Source organism: Chinchilla lanigera, unplaced genomic scaffold (assembly GCF_000276665.1).
Source record: "Chinchilla lanigera isolate Chin_1 unplaced genomic scaffold, ChiLan1.0 scaffold00106, whole genome shotgun sequence".
Lineage (NCBI taxonomy): Eukaryota > Metazoa > Chordata > Mammalia > Rodentia > Chinchillidae > Chinchilla > Chinchilla lanigera.
Genome location: NW_004955507.1, coordinates 2,313,363 through 2,336,116, shown reverse-complemented (window position 1 = coordinate 2,336,116; position 22,754 = coordinate 2,313,363). Strand labels below are relative to the sequence as shown.

Genomic DNA, 22,754 nt, shown 5'->3' with positions numbered 1-22,754 from the left:
TTTTTTTTTTCCATTTTTGCTTGCCTGAAGGTGCATTTATTTTACCTACATCACTTCATTTTGTGTTGGTACGGAATTTTAGGTTGGCAATTATTTTCTTCTACCATATTGAAGCTATCTTAATGTTCTCTCTGGGTTCTTTTGAGAAGTCATAGTAAGCTAGCCAATTTTTGTTTCATTCAATATAATACTCTTTCATCATTGTAACAATAGAGTTTTGTTTTATAATTTTTCCTTTGTCTTTAATTTTAGCAGTTTGGCTCTCACATACTTAGTATGATATAAAAATATTTATCCTGCTTATAGTCTTTATGAAAAAAATACTTTCAGATTTGGGAAAAATTCATGTATTGGCTACTTATAATTATTTATAAAGGGCCAAAACTTTAGTAGATGACACTGATAAATCTTTGTTATCTCCTACAGTTTGTGTGGATGAAGTGTTCAGAAGCATATTATCCAAGCATTTCCAGCACAGACTTACATATAGCAACCAAGATGCTTCCCAGTCATGTAAGGTTTGGCTAGGGTCAAAAGAACCACTTGCAGAATGTCTTACTCATCCCTAGAAGATTAGTGCTCACTCTGAAGGAAGTTCCAATGTAGCACTTGGACCTCTCCATTGGGGTGGTTGAACATACTTCTGGCATGGCAGCTGTACCACCAAAGCCAGTGATCCAAAAGAGCACAAGATGGAAACCACATCATCTTTGATGACATAGTCTCAGAAGTCACATTCTCTTTTCCACAGTATTTCACTGGTTATTCACTCCAACCATTTTCACTGCAGGAAGTGTACAAGTGTGTTAATACCAAGAGACAGAAAACACTGGAAGTCATGTTAGTGGTTAGCTACCATATTCCACCATCTGTGTTTTTCATATGCAAAACACAGCCACCTTCTAAAGTTCCATCATACCATAAGCTCAAAGACCAAAGTTTTATGCTGAGGTCCTGTCCAGGTGTGGATTTGTTGCTTTGGTTGTATTTTCTTAATAAAAATTCCTCAGATATTGTTCCTCTCAATATGAAGGGATGTGAACTAAAAAGACATATATATGATCTGAAACTTCTATGCCAAACATGGGATGGTGGTACAGGCATGGGATAACTGCTATAGATGATTTTGTATAAAAGTAGGGTGCAAAGGAGTGGGGTGAAGGTGGACACATTGCACGGTCCATAGCGATTCCAAAATCCAACTGGGAAAATCTTAAAAGTTATTTCATTAGAACTCATTCCAAATCCTACACAAGAATGATTGTTCAAATCTCTTAGCTGTTCCATCTGAGCTTTTGGTTCTTTTGGATTTATCCTTCCCTTTCCATAAAGCATAGCCATATGTGTTGTTATGGTTTGCACCCACATGTCTCCCAAAGCATTGTTTGGTTGTAGATAGGGCATTTCGGAGATGCTGGATCTAGGATGCTGGGATTAAGTGTGGTGCTGGAAGTAAGGGCTCCCCACTCTGGATGTTGGTTACAGCCTGGCTAGACTGTAAAGGCTGTTTTTGCTTTTGCTACTTTGCTGTCTCTTGTCTGCTTGCCATGGACTATTTCTCTTCTCCAATGGTCCCCTGCCATTCCACTCTGCCTTGGAGCCAGCTAACTACGGACTGAAACCTCTAAAAATTGTGAGCTGAAATAAACCCTATCTTCTTTAACTTTGGTTATTGAGTATTTTGTCTCAGCAATGAGAAAAGTAACTAAGACGTGTTTACTAAGAAAAGTTCATGATTTTCATGAGGGGCTATTATTTGTGTGTGTGTGTGTGTATGTGTGTGTGTGAGAGAGAGATACTGGGGATTTAACCCAGAGCCTTTACACTGAACTACATCCCCAGTTTTTTTTATTTTTTATTGAGACTGGGTTTCAAGTCACGAAATTGTCCCAGTTGGGCTCAAACTTGCAATTCTCCAGCCTCAGCCTCCCAGGTTGCTGACATTATAAGTGTGCACCACCCAATGGCTATTACTTTTACCACTATGAAGTTGCCTCTTTTCTTATTCTTAATAATTAACAGTAAACTATTCTATCTATTGTATTTACTAAGCAAGGTATCCTGGCATGTTTTTTTTCTTTTTTTTCTTTGTGGTATAATTTTTAGACTGCATCATAGAGAGCATAAAAATTGAAGCTTTTATTTAATACTTTTCCTTAAATGATTATTATACACTTTAATAAACTTCCTCTTTCTTCTAATCATCTCTAGAACTAATATTCATTTCCTTCCCCAGACATGACAGAAATGTTATCATGCTTTAACCCCCCTTTAGTCATCTCCTATACAACTCATCTACCATGTTAATATATTTCAGTTTTATGGCTGCAAAAAATTTACTCTAAAACTCAATAAAATAAAACAACCAACTTTTATGATTACAGATTTTGTGGGTGAGAAATTCAGACAGGGCATAAAGACTCTGCTCTACACAATATCTGGAGCCTTAGTTGGAACATTCAAAAGCTAGGTGCTGGAAACATCAGCTTACCTGTTCATTTAGAAGACTGATGATGGGAAACTCCCTTCCTTTCCCCATAGGCTTCTCCATGTGACCCCTCTTCACAGATTAGTTTTGGCTTCCTCACAGCATGGCAGCTGGTTTCTCCAGCACAAATGTTCCAACAAGAGAGAGTCAGGCTGAATTTGTATCTTGAAATTCTCAGATGTCACACTGCATCACATCTGTGTGCTCTTTTGTTCAGAATCATTACAAGTTGCTCAACCTCAAAAGAAAAAATATAGATTCCATCTCCATTCATGGGAAGCATCTAGAAAAGCAATAGGACTGAAATCATTGTCATGTTTGTTTTTGGAAAACACCATCTGGTAAATTAACATAAAACTTACATGGAGAAACATTATATAAACAATATCTATGTAAGTAATAATAAATTTTATTAACTGCATGTGCAACTCTGTTTCTTCTATTTCACTGCTTCTTGTTTCCACAGTAAGTACAAGTCTGTAGGTGATACATTTTGGAGTCTTTGAGATATCATAAAATATACTATTTTAAACCTTAAGTTTGAAAGAGGTTTTGAAAATAGAATTCTGTGTTCAAAATTCTTTTTCTTAATGTTTTAAAAATATTGTTGCCTTCTTTGTCCAGTACTGCTGATGAAAATCTTATTTCAATAACTCTCATTCCTTCTGTAGGCTGTCCCTCATAACTTTTAAGATTATATCTTCATCTCTGTCTTTCTAATATTTCAGGAAAATATATCCCAGCATCTCTATGATATGTTCAATATAGACAGAGCCCTTCAGTTTAAAGATTCATGTCTTTCATTTATTCTGGGAAATTATTATTGCTGAATATTATTATTGATATGCTTTTGGAGCATTCTTTTTGGATTGATCCTTTATGTCTCTCAGTATTTCATTTAAATATCCTATCATTGTAGTATAACCTAGTGTTTAAAATACAAACTCTAAAACAAGACAACTTTAGTAAAATATTGGCTCTTATATTTACTAGATAAGTGAGTTTGTCTGCATTGATTCTTTTTATGCTTTATGTTTCTTATGAGTATAATAAGAATAGCTAATAGAACATTCCTACCATGCTTGTTCTGAGAATTCTATGAGTTTTATATGTATAAAGAATATAGGACAATGCCTTCAGCATAATAAGCTAGTGTATTCACACTAGCTTTTCTTATCTCTCTTCTCATTCCCTTTTGCCCAAAATATCAATCCACCACACGAATCTCAGCTATAACTACTCTGCTCCTCAGTCCATGTACTGAAGTTTTATTTCAAATAATTATATTTTTCAAAGGGTTTTTTTATGTCTGATTTTTTTTTTTTTTTTAAAAGACAGGGTCTTGCTATGCAGTTCAGGCTGGCCTTGAGCTCACTTTGTAGCCCAGGCTGGTCTCAGACTCGAAACAATCATCCTACCTCAGCCTTCCATCCTACCTCACTTCCTTACAGGTGTGAGCCACCACGCCCAACTAAGGTATTTTTAAAAATCACTTGCTCTTATGTATCAAACACTTTCTCTTTTGTCTGAGAATATTAATCTTACTTATTAGTTATTGTTTCATTGATTCTGAATTCCCTCTTTGTTTCTTTTGTAGAGTTTACATTCCTTAAATGGCCAGGATAATTGACTGTAAACTAGTATGTTTAGTTGAGCTTACTTGTTGGCCTTCAATGCAGCTTCCATGATAAAGAAGAAAGCAAATTCTTTAGGGTTATTGGTTGTTTTTAACAGTAATGGTAGGGGCAGAGATGAGCTGTTAAACAGGATGCCTGAGTTGCTGGTCTTTCGGGCTTTTTCTCATCTCTCCTCAGAACCATCATCCGTCTCTCTCCTTCTCAAGACTTGCCCACTATTGAGAAACAATACTTACACTGTAGCGCCTAGATTTTCATGGTGAATGTTTTCATACTAAACATTACTGTATTTATTCCCCATTCTATACTTGGTGGTCAAGTAGAGTCCTTGGCATGTAGATGCTTAGTAAGGATTTATTGAGCGCACAAAGAAAGGAAATGACATTGAATTAAAATTTAAAATCTGAAGCGCAGAGCGCGGGTGACAGAGCCGAACTGCCCGCCCAGCCCCACAAGTAGGAGCTCCGGCTGCGCCTGGCGCGCCGCCCCGCCCCTCCTCGAGCCTCTGGCGGCGAGGGGGAGGGGGCGCGCGAGAGCGAGGGGCGGGGCCCGCGAGCCGCGCGAGGAGGCGGCGGGACCCAGGGGGCGCCCCCGCCGCCCGCGCTTTTCCGCAGCTCCCCTCTCTCGGACCTCAGAGCAGCGCCAGGTCGGCGGCCAAAGTCAGTGACAAGGAGCTGAACTCCAGCCACCACGGAGAGCCCACGAGAGCTCAGAAAAAGAACAGCAAGAAGCAATTGAACACGTTGATGAAATAGACTTAATGAACAAGCCAGTGAGGAGATATTAACAGCAGAACAGAAACATAACAAGCTCCGCCAATCATTTTTTTCAGAAAAGGTCACAGTGGATTGCCAAAATTCCAAATTTTGGAGGAACATTTGATAACCGTCTTCAGGTGTCTGCACTGCTTGCGGAGGAAGACGAAGCAGCATTGCATTATTTGACCAGAATCGAAGTGGCAGAACTTGAAGGTATAAAATCAGGTTACAGAATAGATTTTTATTTTGATGAAAATCCTTACTTCGAAAATAAAGTTCTCTCCAAAGAAATTCATCTGAATGAGAGAAGTGATCCATCTTCAAAGTCCACTGAAATCGCATGGAAATCTGTAGAGGATTGACGAAACGCTCAAGTCAAACGCAGAATAAAGCCAGTAGGAAAAGGCAGCACGGAGAACCTGAGAGCTTTTTTACCCGGTGTACTGACCATTCTGACGGGGCGCAGATGAGTTAGGAGAGGTCGTCAAAGACGGCATTTGGCCAAATCCGTTGCGGTACTATTTGGTTCCTGATATGGATGACGAGGAAGGGGAAGGAGAAGAAGATGGGGAAGAAGAAGGACTGGAAGACATCGATGAAGAAAGGGATGAGGATGAAGAAGATGAAGAAGGTGAAGAACATGAAGATGAAGGGGAGGAAGGAGAGGATGAAGGAGAAGATGACTGATTGAATACTGATGGATTTCAACCTTCTTGATTTTCCTTTTCTTTTTTTTTAAATTTTCTTCAGTCCCTGAGAGCAGTCCGTCCCCCCCCCCAGCCCCGCCCCGCCGCCTTGTGCTCAGTCGCGGTTCTTGAGGTCTCCCCAACACCATGGTTCTAGACTTACTTTGTGGGGAGAAACCTTGAGCAGAGTACAGTGGGAAAAGGTTCTCTACAACCTTCTGTTCATAATTCATTTTGTTCCCCTCCTGTCTGCACACAAACTTTTTGGAATCAATACCACCATACTCTGTGGGAAAAAAGAAAACTCTCTGCTCCCTTCGCTCTGCAGGAAGCCAGAGAGTGCTCGGCCCCTGTGTAATAGTGCGTAGAATTCTAGCTTTTTTCCTCCTTTCTCTGTGTATTGGGCTCAGAGGTTACACTTTGTCTCTATGTGAATATAGACAGCGTTTACCAACATGTACCTGTCTACTTTCTCTTGTTTAAAAAAAAGATTAAAATTTTAAAATGGGGTGCAAAGGGTGGGTTTGAGATGTTTAGGTGGGTTAAGCGGGCATTTGACCACATGGCTTCTCCTTTGGCATGTTTAATTGTAATATTAACAGATATCCTTGCAGTTTAAAATGACACTATTTATTTATTTATTTGGAACTGGGAATAGAACTCAGGACTTCGTGCTTGCTAGGCAGGTGCTTGTGCCGCTGAGCTATATCCCTAGCCCAAAGATGATACTTTTAAAATAAAATTCTCTCCTAATGAAAAAAAAATTTAAATCTAAAATGCTTTGTTTTGAGAATTTAAGATAAGTTACAGTACTTCTATACATATTTGTTCTATCCCTGTGCTAGGCCCTCTACATACATGATCTTAATATTTATCACAAGCCAATAAAGTAGGTTGTATTCATTACAGTATAAGTTCAGATTCTATTATAGAGACTAAAAAATTCACCACCCTACAGTAGACTGAAAATTTTTTTCTTCTTGGGCAACAATTTAGGTTTAAGCAGCTTAGGATTCGTATGGTAGTTTATAGTATCAGGGACCGTGTTAATCAGCTTTTCATCACTGTGACAAAATATCTGCATTAACAACTTAAAGGAATAGAAGTTTATTTTGGCTCAAGGTTTCAGAGATTTCAGTTCATGGTTATTTGGCTCCATTGCTTATGGCTCTGTCATGAGACAGACTGTGATGGCAGGGAGCATGTGGTAAAACAATAGGGCTCATTTCATGGCAGACAGAAGGGAGAGGGAGAGACGGAAAGGGGGTGGATCCCACTGTAGCTTTTAATTCCACACCCCCAGTGACCTACTTCCTCCAGTTCAAGAAGGTGACTCACCACTGTAACTTGACTTCAATCAATAAGAGGAAGGGGAGACCCTGTTTTTAAAGGTGTGACTTAGGACTTGCATAGATCTTTTCTGCCCTATTTCATTTGCCAGTACTAAGTCACATGACCTAGTTATAAGGAATGCTGAATCTTTATTTTTGGCAGCTCTGTGCCATGCTAAGCTGGAGAATTCTATTACTGTGAAGAAAACAAGAATGGATATTAGGGACAACTACTGCTTGCTTTTAATCAAACCAAGAACACAAACAATCCCCCCAGTTACATTGTGACAATGTTTTAGATCACTTAATATTTTTGTTGTGCACTTACTGAAATAAAACTTGTTTATTTCCTTAAACACAGACTCAATTATACATTATTTCTGTGCATAAAAAAGGAATATATAAGTAAAATAAATCATTTAAGATAATCCTAAACTTTCTTCACATACAGAATCTGACTGATCTCAATCACTTTAACTCAGTAGCACAAACATTTGAGTTTTTCTATCCAGTGTTATTGTGGACACCCATTATGCAGTCTTGATATTGGCTGTGACTATGGAAAACTAGTGAATTTGTATCAATTCTGAACAGCTATGGACAAAATTTGGGGTTCTATAAGTATGGAAGAGGAGAACAGACAATAGGGACAACTAGCAGTCTTAGCAAAAAAAGTATATATATACACACACACAGAGACGTGGACTAATTTGCTCATTGATACAGAATTGCTAACTCTAAGACCTAAGACCAAGTCCAGGTATACCCAGCTCCACAAGCCTATTCTGCAACACAAATCTAAAATTGACAAGGAAATTGGCATCTTCATAAACTGGGAATATAACCTGCTGCAACCTTTGGGGATGACTTAACAGCACCTGTCAAAAAACTAAATGTGCTTTTTCTACATCCCATAGTGCTAGGAATTTACTCTAGAAATACTATTACAAATACATAAAAATATACATTTAAGATCTACTTAACTAAGTCATTTCTTCAGGCTTAAATTGGAAAATGATGTTGCAAATAAAGGTCAGATGACAGTGACAGGTACACTGAAATTTCAGAGCCAGCAAAGTCAGTAATGCCATTGATGTATGCCACAGTGCCTATAGCTATCAGTTGCAGGCTGAAATGTTCCCACAAAACTGGTTATTTGGTACTGTTTTTGAGAATTTGTATTAGTCAGCCTGTTTCCCAGCTGAATTCTCTGCACCTCTCAGGGATTCTGTGAACTGCTAGGTATCTTTCAGTAATCTCCTTGTTTGTTTAAATCAGTGATGGGAAACATTTCAGAGCTTTCAATGATAAGAAACAGTTGGCTGCAGTATGAGTGCTGTAGGTTCGCTACCACTGGTTTAAATTGTTACACTGGCTTTTACTGGTTACAACTGGGAAGTATAACTGACACTGGCTTCCTTTCCCTCCAAAATGCTCGTCTTTGAGCATTGCTAAGAAAACTACACTCTAGATATGATCACTCATGTAACTCTGAATAGAGACTACCAACAACTGTAGCACCATAGTATTTCTTATGACTTTAGTTAAATAAATCTTCATCACATTTATTCAAGTGATTGACATATTTATGCAGTGTCTTTATCCTAATTAGTCAGTCCCATCAAAATCCAGAAGGAGTGATTTTGCTGTTGCTTTGTTTTATTTTGTTTTTGATTCGGGGCTTTCCTATGTTTTCCAGGCTAGCCCCCCATCTCCTGGGCTTAAGCTGTCCTCCTGTCTCAGCCTTCCAAGTAGCTGGCACTACAGATGTGCACCACCACGCCTACGTTATAGAGAGTGTATTAAAGCTGGGGATACATTAGTCAGAATAGGTATACCTGATGGTATTTTTTAGTATCTTAGTAGAATAAAGGAAAATTACTTCTTGTTTTCTGCTCAAAATTGCTTCTTTATACTGCAGTTCAATACATATACACTCTCTATATAGTATATATACTCTATGCAGGGACAAGAAGTTAGTGACGGTTCAGATCCATGCAATCACTCAGTGACTTAGGTTACTTATATCTAGTGATTCCATCTTTACCTAGATGTACAGAATTCTTTTTTTTTATTTAAAAATAATTTATCATTAGGCAGTATACCTCTTTTAGAACAAGTATAATTTATAGAAATTATGCAAGTCACATTTTGTCAAATATTAACACGTATTTAGCAGTTTGTTTTACTCTCCACATCTGGCCTGCAGAAGAAGAAAAGTGGAAAAAATAATTCAACACTCATTCTTAACCACAATAGGAAAATAAAATATCACATCGCACGTTCCACTGGCAGCATCTAGTCACTTGACCTCTCCTAAATGCAGAGGGAACTGGGAGACATAGTCCAGCTGTGTGCTCATGGAGAACAGGAAAACTTAGATACTGGTAGTCACTATTAATTTCTGTCACAGTTGGTAATAAGCAGCTTGTTGTACCTTTCAAGTGTTTACTTCTAACAACTATCTCCTTTAGGTATGAATAATGCTATATAGCATGCAACTGTTTCAGCAGGTTCACATTCTGTACTAGTTGAGGAACTTGGGGTTGCAAGAATCAGAAATCCAACACAAAAACTCAAATAAAAGGAACTTACTTGCTCATAGAATCAAACCTCAAGGGCTAGGGATTTAGCTCAGTGGCACAGTGCCTGCCTGGCAAGCTCAAGGTCGTGAGTTCAGTTCCCGGTACCAGAAAACAAAACAAACAAACAAAAAGAAGAATCAAACCTCAGCGAGGTGAAGGACAAAGCCAATTTAATGGACAACTGGAATAGCAATAGGGTTCCCACTCTTTCTGATCACTGCTTTTTGATGTTATTTTTTCCTTAATGTAATGGTTTCCTTCTTTAAAACTACACATCCACATGGTATTAGGAGACATATGTTCAGATCCAAACATCTCTTTGATAGCTCTAGTTCTAGAAAAGATAGGAATAGAGTATAATAAAAGTCCAGAAATCATTTCCAATACTAAATGTAATTCTCTTAATGAGTTTGGGTTTACCGGTTGTGGTCTATTACCCGTGAAAATGAGGGGAGCAGAAATGATGTGTACCTTGGTTGCAACTGGCTTTCAGTTCATTACCATAAAAAGGGTTCCAGCTTTTTCTCTGTTCTGATATCACAGTAAAGATAATAATTCTGTCAATACTAAAGATTAGCCGGGCATGGTGGTGCATGTCTGTAATTCCAGCACTGAGGGGTGCTGAGGCAGGAGGATTGCTGTGAGTTCGAGGCCAGCCTGAGCTATATAATGAGTTTAAGGCCAGCCTGAGCTACATAGTGAGTTCAAGGCTAGCCTCAACTGCACAGCAAGACGCTGTCTCAAACAAAATACTAAAGATTAAAATTTCTGGCAGAATAGTAAAGCTATAGAAGTTCTGCAGCCTCTGTGATGTTTGGTACCATTTCAACAGCTATAAGGTCAAAATAAGATTTTTTTACCAGAAGTAAAGAGATATATGTGAAATATTTAGCAGACTCAACTCTGGTATGCTTTCGGAAAGGTTTTCACAGTCAAAATATAAGAGTTGGCAACATTTTCTTAAAGGGCCAGATGGCAAATAATTTAAGCTTTCTATACAGTCATATGATATGGCAGCTATATTGTCTCTTATGCAACTATTTAACTCTGCTATCGTAATGAGAAAACAGCCCTAAACAACACCAAAATATAGACAACAAAAAATCAGGTTAAACTGATAATTCACAATTGCAAACTTTTGTGCTTCAAAGAATACCAACAGGAAAGGGAAAAAAACTAACTTATGAGATGGGAAAAATATTTAAAATTTATATTTCTGATAAAAGACTTGTATTTATAATATATAAACACTATCACAACTGAATAATAATACAAACAATTAACTATAGAAACAAAATCTCTGTAGACATTTCCCCAAAGTAGATACAGAAATAGGCAATAAACTCATGAAAAGATGTGTAACATCTTTTATCACTAAGGAGATGCAAATCAAATCCATAATTAAGTACTACTTCACTAAAGTACTAAAATGGTCATAACTGTTACAAGGATATAGAGAAATTAGAATGGTAATATAACACTGGTGGAAATTTAAAATATTACAGCCACTTTGGGAAACAAACTAGAAGTTCCCCTTAACTGGCTAAGCATAGGTAACCCTAGGATGCACTAGTGCGTCTCCTAGGTATATATCCAAAATAAATGAAAATATACATCTATTCCAAAAATTTGTACACTAGTGATTATAGAATCATTACTCACAGTGTGTAAAAAACAGAAATAACATAAAGTCTATCAATTGATAAGTAAACAAATGCCATATAGTATATCCATATAATAAAATATTATTTGACCATAGAAAGAAATGAAATATTGATACATGCTACAACATGGATGAATCTTAAAAACATTATGCTAAGTCACAAAGGACCATACAGTGAAACAAGTTACAAGGACAAGATGTTAAAACAATATAAATCAAGAAAATCAAAAAGGGCATATCATACCAGATTGCTAAAAAAAAGTGATAACTATGGAAGCTTCAAAATAACCAGAAAGTTTATAAACATTAATTACATCTGGGTGATGTCAGTGACTGATGTCAGTCACTTCCTCCATAAAGTGGGGCGGGGGAGTAAAGCTGTAAAAATTGTCAAAATTCTCTGAATTTCCCTCCTGTTCTGTTCTGCTCTGTTCTGTTCCATTCTGTTCCATTATAACCATGAAAATCAGCAGCCCCACAATCATGACAAAACCAGCAACTGAGCGCCCACCTGGGAAGCATTAGTGTGGGGCTGGTGCTCCCCTAAAGATCTGTGATAAAAATGTTTCACATTTGATCTGACAATTTCCTATTTAATCCCACCATTTGTCTTTTCTTTTGCAATTGACAAACACTATATATATTTATTGCATAAAAAACCCAAGGCTCACATATTGTATGATTTCATTTACATAAAAAGTCCAGAACAGGTAATTCTATAGAGACAGAAAGATTGGTGGTTGCCCAGGGAGGGAGGAGACAGGAGGTTGGGGAGCCAGCTAAAGAATGTGAGGTTTAAGACAGATTTAAAATGTTTTAGAATTAACTGTGGTGACAAAGAATTCTGTGAATACTAAAAGCCATTGTACACTTTACACAGGTAGACTGTACACCATGTGAATTATATGTTAACAAAGTCTTTTAAAAGAACACACAGAATCAGACAGCAGGTAAAATGGGCATAGTTATGTTCCAATAAAATTCTACTTATACAAACAGGCAGTTGATCAATGAACCATAGTTTGCTGACCACTGTTATAGAATAATAAAAACATAATCTCTCAGCTTCTCTTTCTGCACCCTCACCCCCCACCCCTCACCCACTCCATGAGCTATGCCCTGACTTAATAGAAAAACAAATACTATCTTTTCCACTTGTCTTGCAGATGTTTGCGCACAACTTTTGGGTTTTGTTCTTAAATGGAAGAGTTGTGATTTTGTTTGAATTTCTTAGTCCTTCCTGTTCACTACAAGTAGTCATTCTAGATCATGAAGTGACTTTAGAAAACAGAAGGAACATATCGAGGGCCTGTAATCCTCACCACACAAATCACCACATTAAACCTAAATTGACATCATCTAGACTTCTTGAAAAAAAAATACATTTATGTGTATAAAATTACATTGACTTTTTAAAATTTTTGAGCTCACAATTAAAGCTAATTCCAACTACTATAACCCTAATAAAACAGCTCTGCTTCCTGGAAGTGCCAATTGGATGTTATAGAAGGTGCAAGTCTATGTCCTTTATGTACTGGTCTCTTAAACGTGGTATCTTACAACTACTTTATTTGTCATTAATTTTATTAAGAAAAAAATGTAAGAAGATATAGTCTCTGGTTAACCAATACTGTAACTTTTTTAAAAATTAAAATTTCATAAATATAAGCAACACCACACTTCTTAATCAGAACAGTACCACCATTTACTAAGTTCCTGTAACTGCAAATTCCAGGGCCTCCTTGAAGTCCTGATGACTGGATACAAAGAATCTGTGTGGGTTTCCTTTAGAACCAGTGGTGTGTTGGCTTGCAACTGTCTCTGCCGTGCAGGCAGAAAAAACAGTCAGTCCTCTACATATCCAACTTTCCTTCATAATATTAACATTATGTCTGAAGGGCTCTAAGATTTACAAACTATCTCCAGACATCACAATATTCACTTTCATTCATAAAAGTAAGCTTTCTGTCATTATTATAATTAACTTATAAAAAGGAGAGGCTTAATCAGTTTCACAGTTTTGCAGGTTTTGGCCCATGAACCATGGGCCTACTGATTTTGGCTCTGTGGCAAAATAGTACATCATAGCAGTAGCATGCACAGAGGACAGCTATGCGCTTCATACAGGGAACTGAAAAAGAAAGGAAGAAGTGACCAGGGTTACACAATGCCTTTCAAAGGCATGCCCTCAATGACCTAACTTCCTCCCATAAGCTTCACCTCTTAAAGGTTCCTCCTTCTCCCAGTAGTGCCAAAGGTTGGCAACCAGCCATTCATATATGAGCAGCCACTGGAGAACATTTAAGGTACAAACTACAGCAGGCTGCAAAGTCATATCTCTTCCATAAAGGTGTTTCAGAATCACACTCTACTTGTACCCAGCACTTTCCATTCATTTGTTAGAGCACTTACCCCCAGTGTGGCTATATTTAGAGATGGGTCGTCTACAGGAGTAATTAATATTAAGTGAGGTCATGACAGTGGGTTTTTGATTGGACAGGATTTGTGTCATAAGAAGAAATATCAAAAAACATTCATTTATCTTGTCCCTCCACTCCTCCTTTCCTGCCTGTCACTTGTCCTCTACTCTTACTCTGTTGTTAAGCAGGCACAGAAATATGGCCATGTGAAGAAAAAGAGAAGGCAGCCATCTGCAAGATAGTATGATGGCTCCTCACTAGAAAGCAAATTGGTCAGAACCTTAACCTTGGACTTTTGGCCTCCAGAATCCCACTGTTTTGTTTGTTTGTTTTTTATCAGTACCGGGAATCAAACTCAGCGCCAGGCAGGCGCTGTGCCGCTGAGCTAAATCCCCAGTCCCTGGCCTCCAGAATTATGAGGGAAAAAAATTCTGTTGTGTAAGCCACCTAGTCTGTTATGGCAATCTAGCAACTACGTGCTCCAGAAGGATAGTATGAATTATCTTGCTTCAGCATCATTTTTCAGTTACCCTCCAATAAAATCTACTTTAACACTGGCATGGTCATAAGCTGCCTTTATGCACACTGGATCTGTGTGAAACTTAAACTTGACTTTCACTCTTATGGGTGATTTTTTTGTGTTGTTGAAGGATCCCTGCAAGGGTGCCTCTGATTCTGACAGGCTTAATTACCAGCAATACCAAATTCCTCACAACTGAGGCCTACTTGGGACTTGGGACTTTCAGCAGTAAAAGAGGAAAAGTCAGAGGAAAATTATGACAAGTAGCTCACCCTCGTTGGGTGATGCATTCTATTTCTCCAGTTATTTTTCTATCTATAGCTTTGTTGTAAAATAATCCACACCACACAGGCTTTCTTGAAATGTCATCTCCTTTCTAGGCAGTCCTTTTGGGTGTGTCAAAAAGGTCCAGGCCTCTTTCTCTTATGAAGCCCACATCTGATGGACAAGAAACACTTGAGTATCATGTGCCCTGACAAACTATGGCAGTGACAGCTGATCCCAATGTACTCTCCCTCACTCTTCTGCCAAAACTTCTCACTGGTCCATCTCCCTTACTCTTGGAATTTTCCAGATATGAGTCTGAATAGTATTGCACCTTTCAAAATAAGGGCACACTTAGCAAGTTCTCTGATAAGAAGCCCCTCTTGTTAGATTTAAAAGAAATTGGGGATACATAACAATGTCTACAAAATGCCTCCTAATGATATCATCTGTTCCAAAAAAATGTCTTTCAAGATTTAAAACTGATGAAAGTTTTCAATAATTGCAAAATCAGTTCTTGGATTGTGGTTGCCAAATTCAAGAAGCAAAACTGATGAAGGCCCCAGGTGCTGCACTAAGAAATCTTTTGCCACATTTGTACCCATGTGCTGCCATAGCCAATGATGGATGCAGTACTGATAGTAACGCAGGCTGGCTCCTGGGAGGGCTGCTCTGACAGGTGATTTTAGACTGAGGATTCACAATGACCTTGTTGATCTTCCTTAAGACTATTTAGCGGCCTAAAACACCAATCTTCCTGCCCTCTCTCCTTCACTCAGTTTCAGTGTGATATCTCTTAGAGCATCTCCTGGCTTGCTCTCATTCTTACTCATAAATGTTTTTCTAATACAATTCCCTCACATTTAATTTCATTCTAACACTTTCTCAGAGGACTTTGATTAACATAAAGATACATCTTTTGAAAACATTCACTTTTGTTAACGTCACATTTTGGTGTTGGACTTGCTGCACAATAATGCTACAGGTAAAATGTCCAGTTCAATATCTAGTTATGCTGCTAATCATGGGATGAGTGAACCATACGACAAGAGGGAACAGCAGGGAGAATATAGAATTTTACTTTACACTTCTTGTTCACCTACACCAAATTTTTGTTAAAATATGAACACAAAAGTGAAATTTGAGGAAGTTATCATTGAGTGGGTGCTGAATCTGTGAGCAGGGAAGTTGTACAGTACTTGTGAATCTACCCTTTAGTGGAAAACCAGGCTGTGCTAGGACTTTGACAAGAAGGTTGTTACATACTACCTTGAAATTCCAAAGTAAACACAGCTCCCAAATTAGCCTCTTCCCTTATCACTCTACATCTTCTGCTGATCCTATCTCATTTTTCTTGTCTGTCTTCCTACTGCATTTCTTTTGTGTCTCTGTTTAAGAGCTCACTAACAAGCAATAGTGGAAAGTGGGGCATGGGGATAGACGATGAAGCTTTGAATTCAAAACAAACTGCTTAAAACCATACTCCAGCACAAGGCCCTTGATTGGATCCCCAACACCAGCGGAACAAACCTGTATCACAAAGAGGGCAGAATAAAAAGTTTTTCGTAAATATCACAGTGGCTGCAGGTTGGGCTTGCCACTTCTTGGCCCACAGGATGCTGAGCTGAACCAAACACTTGCAGAAGTGATATAGCAGGACACCCACTGCCGGGACTTGAGCTTCCCAAAATGAAATCACTAGAAAGTAGGTAGTGTCTGGATTAGACCAGCTTCACCAAGCACTTGCACCCTTAAGTGTGCCTTAGTTTCCCCACATATAAAATAGATAAAATAGCTTCTGCCTCTTGGCGTTGCTGAAAGGATAAAACGGCATAACAATCTGCTGTTGTGCACAATGCTTGACACGCAGAAACTCATTGGTTGGCATAAGGAAGACCATGAGCCTCCCACCCTCCCCCGAGCTGCTCTAGCGACCCGCTTCCGGGTGCCCCTTCACCTCAGTCTGCCTCGGCCTAACGCGGATCCTTCCGCGCGGCGTCATTTCCGGGAGACGAAAGGACGTAGAAAATGCGGATGCAAGTGTCATGGCTGCCACCAGTAAGGACTCTCAATGGAGGTTGAGTCTAGGGTTTCCCAGATGGCGCTCCGAGCTTGGGCTTCAAGAAGGGGCGTCAAGACATAAAGGATGAGACTTCCGGACAGCAAGGTGCCCCCAAATATTTTCGGGAACTGTACTCTCTTCCTCTTAACTTGTCAAGTTTTTTTGGAGAAGTCTCCTTTTTTGGCAAGGTACGACTTCCCACCCAGCCCATCTTTGTGCTAAGATTTTGTTCCCGTTACTCTGCACCCTGTGGCTGTGCTGGCGGTGTGACTGTGTTCTGGGAGGTAGGGGCAGGCCGGAAGCTGGAACGGAGAGGGGTGAGGTGTGCGGGAGTGTCCTGGGCAGCGGAAGCTAGGGTATTTCTCCAAATGCAACCTGGAACTAACACCCCGACTGAGTACTAGCCTTTATCATTTCAGCTGAGATATTCGGAGTTGGTCGTTGTAAAGACTTTTTATTGCTGATCCAACTACATGCAACCAGTCTGATCTCTCCCAGATAGGCTTTGATTCTAGAAAATATCTAGGATGGGTATAGAGCAGCGTAGTTAAAAACAACTCAAATATAAACAAGCTGTGCTAATTTTATGTTTCACCATTAATAGACACAGTTCACACTTTGAGCCATGTGATAGTTTTCTTTAAGATTTAAATTTGGATGTGCGGTACTTGTGAGATTTTACCAAATCGTTCTTATAAAATGACTAATGAGACTAAATGAATACGGAAAATATTCAGAAAATTCTTTAATTTTGCTAGTATGCAGTTAGTTGTAACAAGAAGACACCAGAGTTGTTTCATTAAGGCTTTTAATTTCCAGAAGCTTCTGCAAATACATTAGTTCTGGGTATAGTAGTTTGAGTTTCCTCTCTGTAGGTTCCCCTTTAGGTTTTATCATCAAGTAAAACAAGAACATGTGTGAGTTGATTCATTAACTTCCTAGTAATTAAAATTACTTTTTAAGCACTTAACTGTATCTAGTATTCAGAGTTTCAGTTGAAACTTTTTATTTGCTTGAGATGTAATGAGTTGATTTGAGAAATAGTTACTATTTATAGAAACAAAATATATAAACTAATATTTAAAGCAAGTTGACTCTACAGAATAGTATTTTGTAATTTAGATTTTCACTTAAACTCCCAAAATTGAAGAGCTGACATAGAAAGGGTTAAAAGGGGAGAAAATGTAGACCTTTACCCCTTTTCTGAACATCCCATTATTTGGACAGAAAGTAACATTAGAAAGCACTTTGGATTTCTTTTTATAATTACATACCATGTACAAAGCACTAAGTTGGAAATGGATGAGAAAGTGCCTTAATATTTGTAAGTACTGTAATGAAGAACCATTATCTCATTTTTTGACCAAATTGTCTTCCCATTACATTTTAAGCTCTAGAACTTGTGTTTCTTGTGTGTGTATTATACAAGGCGTGATTGAAATATACAGTTAATATTTAAATTTAAAACTTTTATTACAGTCAAAGACACATTGCTACTACCCCCTTACAATAACTTACCCTCCACTTCAAACACACTTATCCCATTGTTCTTGCCACTTTCTGAAGCAGTTCTGGGAGTCCTTTTCCTTTAGTGTCTTTATGAGTTGTGATCAAAACTGTGGTAAATGTTGCACTCATCGAGACCGTGCTTATAAATGCATTTACAGACATTAAAGTGTTCAATGATCATAGATGGTTTGGATTCTTAACTTTTTTTGTATGGTTTCTTGCAGGTAAGTTTAGTGAGTTCTTGGTACACTACCTGGACAAAGCAGTGTAAAGGTGGAACTTTTTATTGTATTAATTAGTTCAAACATTTTAGCAGTCTACTCAGTTTTCTAATATTTCATATACCTAGATGTGGGCCTCATTTAGTTGTGGGGTAATTGAAGATAACTTTAAATTATGTTTTACTGAATGTAAAGTTTGATTTTAAGCAGTTAGCATTTATGGAGTACTCAGCATTTGCCAGTCTCTTCAGTAAGTCCTATACATACATTATCTTAATACCTAGAATATCACTGAAGTTGACTAAATTGCTATCTTAACAGATAGAATAACCAAGGCAAAGGAGTAAATTCCTTGCCCATGGTCACAGAAATAGAGCTATGTTCTTACAAACTTATCTTATGACATCTCTGTCTCACCTTAACACTTGGTAGAAGAATGAAAGTGGAACACAGACCTGAACTCTGTCTACCCTGCTTTGTGAATTGGGACAAGTGATTTAAACTCTCTGAATTTTATTTTCCTCGTACGTAATAAAAATGCTTTGAAGAATTATATTTTATTGATTCTTGAGCCATCAATAACCCTTAAAAGGGTGCTTTTACCAGAGTCTGGGATTTTCTTCCAAGCCTTTCATACTCATTCTTCAAGTTTTGTTGCATTACCGGTAGTGACAGCTTCATCTCTATGGTTTCCTGGTCCTACCACACTGTAAGATGTGACTGATTTCAGAGATATCAGAATGTAAAATGATGTGCCTCTTGGGACGGTGATCTCCTTTTGATCCAGATTTTAGGTGATCCAGATCACCTTTATAACATTGCTGCACCTTTATAACATTGCTGTTTTATGTGTTTTCTAATATAAATAAGAAAACATAAGCTTTATGAAAGTGGAAAAGTAGGAACCATTTTTATATTTTTCATATCTGAATCCTTAACACACCAAACGATAGTTGGCATCTAATCAGTGTTCAACAAAGAGTTGCTAAAAGCAAGTCTTCATTTCATATTACAGAAAACAAATTTTCAAAACATTGTTTACAGTTTGACATGTAATAGTATAATGCAAAAAATATTTTGCCACCATTTTTTAAATTCAAAAGTGCAGTTAAAAATGAATAGTATTTTTCCCAAATATTTTTCTGATGCTAATAGTAATCAAGTGTGGGGGACTTTTGGTTCCGGAAGAGGCATTATAAAATTGAAATAATGATGTATGCAAACTTTTAAACAAGGAGCCTGATTTTATCATAAACTGGGCAACATATTAAGAATATTATATAGATAGATCTTCATTTTAAGAAAAATTGGAAACATTATTTGGTACCTTTTAAAATTTTTATACTATGGAAATGTACAAATAGTATGAAAAGTTTTTTTAAATATATTTTGAAATTGTTTCAATAAGCAGAAAAGTGTTCCAGTTTTGAGGTGGGCAGGTATAAGATAATGTAAAGAAATAATTCAAGGGCTATTTATAGTCTGTCTAGTGAGGCCCGATGATTTGCAATTAGAACCAGGAAGGGGACACTGGAATTATAAATCGTAGGCTATTCTCTTTAAATAATCAGCTGACTGTGCTGTGGTGGCCAGAAAAAGCCAACAACATATAAGATGTCACCAGAAAAGTGTTTGGCAAAAATTGTAAAAATCTTACCTTCAAACAACAGTAGTTTGTTTAAATATGAAATACAGAAAGTTATTTTATATTAGCACTGGATAGATCTAGAATGTTCAAAATGAAGTCAGTTGTTAAATATGATTATAGCTATAATGTTCTTTGCAGAATTCAATAAACTATATTTTCAAAAGACTAAATACAGTAGTAAAATCATTTATGTAAACACTATAATTTCTGCCACTAAAATAATTACACAATGAACATTAACCACTAATACCTGTGCATTTCCATCATCAGTTTTCTCAGGGTCTTTTTTCACAAAACATGATTTTTGTTCCTTTATAAGTTGCTGCCTGTTCATAAAGAGAGAGAAGGAGCATTCATTTCTATTTCTGTTTATTTCCTCGCAGAGTGTAAAAATGTGTACTTTCCTGGATTCTCCAAACCCAGAGAGAATAAGGCCAGCAATCCATCAGAAATTATTTTGTGAGTTCAAATAAAGTAAATCATTTTATAAGGTTTCTAGAGAAGTTTATGTTTATTAGTCAAAGGCCTAGCAGCCTACAATCTTGGAGAATTCAATCATTAATATTTATCATTAAGTTTATAGCAAACAGTTCTGGAGAACTAGAACATATTTTGATACCTAAAGATCATTTTGTAAGACCTTAAAATTTATCTCTTAAAATTTCAATATTTTCACACCTTTCTTCTCCATCTTTGTTTCTCTTTAAATGAATCACTATAACCCCCACCCCCACCCCATGTGAATTCAATTCGTCTCTTGTCTTAGAAACTAACCCTCTCGGTAGGCCTGTAAGAAGGGAACAGATAAAGAGAGATGTAACAATGGTTAGTTATATAATACCTCCAACTGGGTATCTATAGACAGGAGGGGGAAAACTGAAACAGTATGCATCAGTTTGGGGATGAAGCTTGACCTGTCACCTCTGCCTAATGATTTAGAGCCTGGACTTGGCATGGTTGGCAAGGTAATGGAGGAGAGAGCCCTCCATCTGTTTTGAAAACACTCTAAAGAGTTTTTCCTCTGTATTTCTTTCTCTCTCTCTGTCTCTCTCTCTCTCTCTTTCTCTCTCTCTGTGTCTCTCTCTCTTTCTCTCTCTCTCTGTCTCTCTCTCTCTCTCTTTCTCTCTCTCTGATGTCCCTTTATCTGTTCTGGATTTTTTTTTTTGACACATCCCTGAAAGTGATAGGATAATGCACTTGAGAGCTCATGTTCCAGTTAATAGGCTACCAACAGGGCTAAGTATGTATTTTACGTCTTCCCTTTGCTACTGATTATGGTTTCCCTGTACAAAAAACAAAACAAAACAAAAAAACCTTTCCTGCTGTTATTCTTAGGTATTTAAAAAGATAAATGTATATCTTCTGTATATTTTGAATAACACCAGTAACTTCTTACCTTTAGTCTTAGATTTATTATTAGTGCATATAATACGTAAATGATACTTCTACCACAAATTCTGAGCCTGAGTTTAAGATGCTCATTTTCAACAGAGAAGTGAATTGAAGGCATTTTTAGAAACACTTTTCTCCTTAAAAATTTCCTAGAGAAAACTTACACACTAGAAAAAATTAGTACCATTACAAGTTCATGTTCTTATTTTGCCCAGCAATTCTCTGTATCCTATTCTCCATGGGAGCTCTAACATTCCGTTCCTTCCCTTCCCTTCCCTTTCCTTTCCCTTTTCCTTTTCTTTCTCCCTTCCTTTTTCTTTCCCTTCCCTTTCCCCTCCCTCTTCTTTCTTTTGGTGAACCATGGTGTTGCTACATTGGCTTGGCCTCCAGGTCCTGGGCTTAGGTGATTTTCCTCCCTCATTCTTCCACATAGCTCATGTCACTACTCCCAGCTGCAGGAGCTCTTAAACATCTTCCTCTCACCTACTTAAACATCTTCCCCACCTGTTCCTTCTCAGCAGATTATTCTGCCTCCCACTTTCTCTTCTCAAATTCTGTCTCCAGTCCCTAATTTACTGCCTTGCATATATGTCACAGATGCTTTATACATACATGATTTATAAAATTTATTTAAGAGTAGATACATGTATATATCTTTTTTTATTCCTCTTCCTGTCCTCTCCCTCCCTGTATCTCTAGATCCCATTCCCCCATTTTTTTAGAGAAGAGAAACCATAAGATGGAAACTTGCTCAAATTATTTCCACCAAGCCTTCAAACTTGCTTCATTTATACCCATTCCTTTCCTTCACTTTTTTCCACAGTAGAAAAGGTGATCATCATTGTGTCCCAGGCTCTCGATATCCCATCCTGCTTTTTAGGACTTTTGCTTTTTATCTATGGCTTCTTCACATTGACATTTGGGCATTTTCAAGTATTTTATTGGAAGAAAGATTAAACTTGCAGCAAGTTGTTCCTCATTCTGTTTCTTGCTTCCCTTTCATGGACAACGACTGATGAAAAGGTTTTCTCTCCCCAGCTTCTTACCTTGTGCTTCCTCTTTATTTTTCAATGAACTGCAGTATTTTATCTCAACTAAAAATACCAGTTTTAAAGATCATCAGCCACCACTTTGTTTCTCAGTCTGTTGGGTACTTCACAGGCATTACCTGACGTGATCCCTGTTCAACAGATGATAGGTTAACCACACTCTTTGGGTAAGTTTCTTTTCCTTGGACTTGGGGGATATCAGTGTTTTTTGGTGGCTTTTCTCTGGCCATTCTGCCTCAGTTTCTTAGAAGCTTCTTACTCATTTTGAAAAAAATAATACAAGTAACCAATAAATACATGAAAAAAATATTCAGCATCACTGGCCATTAGAGAAATGCAAAGTGAAACAACACTGATACTTCATTGTGCTCCAGAAAGAAAAGCTACCATCAAGAAATCAAATAAAAATGGCTGGTGAGGCTACAGTGGAAAAGGAACCCTACTACATTGCTGGTGGGAATGTAATTTAGTACAACCATTGTGGAAATAAGTACGCAGACTTCTCAAAAAACAAACAATAG

The 22,754-nt window shown here is 37.7% G+C and overlaps 1 long non-coding RNA gene and 1 pseudogene across 1 annotated transcript; both read left to right on the top strand.

Annotated features, from left to right (window-relative positions):
- Positions 1 to 5,570, top strand: part of LOC102030220 — a 20,652-nt pseudogene extending 15,082 nt beyond the window's left edge.
- Positions 5,571 to 16,354: 10,784 nt separating this feature from the next.
- Positions 16,355 to 20,286, top strand: LOC106146959. The gene is made up of 2 exons (XR_001231635.1): positions 16,355 to 16,602; positions 20,176 to 20,286. It is a non-coding gene; the product is annotated as an uncharacterized LOC106146959 (long non-coding RNA).
- The last annotated feature ends 2,468 nt before the right edge of the window (positions 20,287 to 22,754 follow it).